The sequence below is a fragment of the Prunus avium genome, unplaced genomic scaffold (genome assembly GCF_965620075.1).
Source record: "Prunus avium unplaced genomic scaffold, drPruAviu1.hap1.1 HAP1_SCAFFOLD_17, whole genome shotgun sequence".
Classification (NCBI taxonomy): Eukaryota; Viridiplantae; Streptophyta; class Magnoliopsida; order Rosales; family Rosaceae; genus Prunus; species Prunus avium.
The window spans coordinates 990,001-992,500 of record NW_028276877.1 but is presented as its reverse complement, the minus strand read 5'-3'; positions in this window follow the sequence as shown (position 1 = coordinate 992,500).

Here is a 2,500-nt window from a genome sequence, read left to right as displayed (position 1 = left end):
TGCCTTGCATTGGCATGCCATGCCCAAGTTGTGGCCTACACCAAGCCATTCAAGCCATGCGTTGCCTTACCTTGGAATTGCTCATCATCCAATGCATTCCGAGAAAGTGAGTGTAGGCGAGGCTAAGGATGGCTTGCCTCGCCTTGCCTTGGCATGCCGTGCCCATGATGTGGCCTTGACCAAGCCATTCAAGCCATGCGTTGCCTTCGCCTTGGCATGCCGTGGCCTTGCCTCGCCATGCGATGCATTCCGACAAAGTGACGCGAAGCGGAAGCCTATCATGGCGTAAAAATGTCGACAAAATTTTTCGACATTTGAATAATGGGGTTTGACAAGGTTTGAAAAATTCAATACAAATGGTAGGCTTGAATGTCGACAAAGTGACGCGAAGCGGAAGCCTACCACGGCGTAAAAATGTCGACAGAATTTTTCGGACCTTGTCCTGCCATGGGCTGCGCGCAGCATGCCGGCAGCCTGTGCGCAGCGTGCGCACAGCATGTCGGCAGCGTGCGCGCTGCTGAGACTGTCGACAGAAATTTTCGAAACTTGTCCTGCCATGCGCGCGCGCAGCGTGCGCACAGCATGCCGGCAGCGTGCGCGCACCATGCCGGCAGCGTGCGCGCAGCTTGCGCGCAGCGTGCTGATTCTGTCGACAGTGAGGCTAGCGAAACTTGTCCTGCCATGGCGTGCGCGCAGCCTGTGCGCGCAGCTTGCGCATCTGTCGACAGTGAGGCTAGCGAACTTGTCCTGCCATGGCATGCGCTGTGCGCAGCCTGTGCGCAGCGTGCGCGCAGCTTGCGCATCTGTCGACAGTGAGGCTAGCGAAACTTGTCCTGCCATGGCATGCGCGCAGCCTGCGCACAACATGCGCACAGGCTGTGCGCAGCGTGCGCGGAGCTTGCGCGCAGCTTGCGCGCAGCTTGCGCATCTGTCGACAGTGAGGCTAGCGAAACTTGTCCTGCCATGGCATGCGCGCAGCGTGCGCGCAGTCTGTGCGCAGCATGCGCGCAGCCTGTGCGCAGCGTGCGCGCAGCCTGTGCGCAGCGTGCGCGCAGCCTGTGCGCAGCGTGCGCGCAGCCTGTGCGCAGCGTGCGCGCAGCCTGTGCGCAGCGTGCGCGCAGCTTGCGCATCTGTCGACAGTGAGGCTAGCGAAACTTGTCCTGCCATGGCATGCGCGCAGTCTGCGCGCAGCATGCGCGCAGCATGTGCGCAGCATGCCGGCAGCATGGTTCCAGGTTTTTTCAAATGTCGACAGAATTTTTCAAATCTTGTCAAACCCCGTTTTTATTGAAATTTCCTCGCACAATAAGCTCCCCATAAGTAGTCTATGATTTTTAGGACCTTCTCCAACTTACAAAACTAAAAAATTCCTCCCGGATTTGTTTTAATGATTTTTTCAATTTTACGACTTCTAAAAATAATAAAAAATACTTCCCGACTTCAAAAATTTATGAAACTTTTTCCCATCATAGATTGCATGTTTCTTAGTATCCCTGCAAAAAATCACGTCCAAATACCTTGTATTGAATTATTTAGAGCCCATTATGACTCCTCGCGCATAGGTGATGTCTCTTCCTGTCAAAGGGCTAAATGCATAAAATGCTATATAGGGGGGTGTGTGTTGCCTGCATATGCATGGCAGCCCATGCCTTCCTAGCTGCAGCCCCCTTCCCCCACGCCACACCCATGTCATGTTGCCTCGATATGTTGCCTCGGTATTATGGGTTTGGTGTCGGGGTCGGGGGGCTGCCACCCATGGCGGTGGTGGCCGGAATCCGGCCTCCGCCACCACGCCGCCGCCATGGGTGAGGGAGGAAAAAAAAGGCGTGGAAAGTTGCGAAATGGGGTTGTCTAGGCTTTTTTTTGGCATGGGAGAGCATGGAGTGCTAGGAACTCCTTCTCAAATGCACGGGCATGTCGACCACAACCTCATTTCGCAACAACAACCACCCGTGTGGGGTGGCGGTGGGTGGATAGTCGCGGATTGGGGCTTGCCAAGCCAATGTTTTCAAAAAATTTCATCAAAATTAAAAACAAATGTTTTGTTGCCTTCGGATTTGTGGGCGAGCGGCGAGTCGGAGTGGAGCCGGTAAAGTTTAACCTTGGTGTGCACGGTTGTTTTTAGAAACTCAATCCAATGCCGGGGAAGTTGAAAGTGACGCTCTTATGAGTTGCAAACCCGCAAGATTTAAAGAACCTTTTCAAAACAATTTCAAACCAACAAGATTTAAAAACAGAAATTTTCATCAAAATGAAAAACAAATGTTTTGTTGCCTTCGGACTAGTGGGCGAGCGGCGAGTCGGAGTGGAGCCGGTAAAGTTTAACCTCGGTGTGCACGGTTGTTTTTAGAAACTCAATCCAATGCCGGGGACGTTGAAAGTGACGCTCTTATGAGTTGCAAACCCACTAGATTTAAAGAACCTTTTCAAAACAATTTCAAACCAACAAAATTAAAAACAAATGTTTCGTTGCAAACAAATTGTGGGCGAGCGGCGAGTC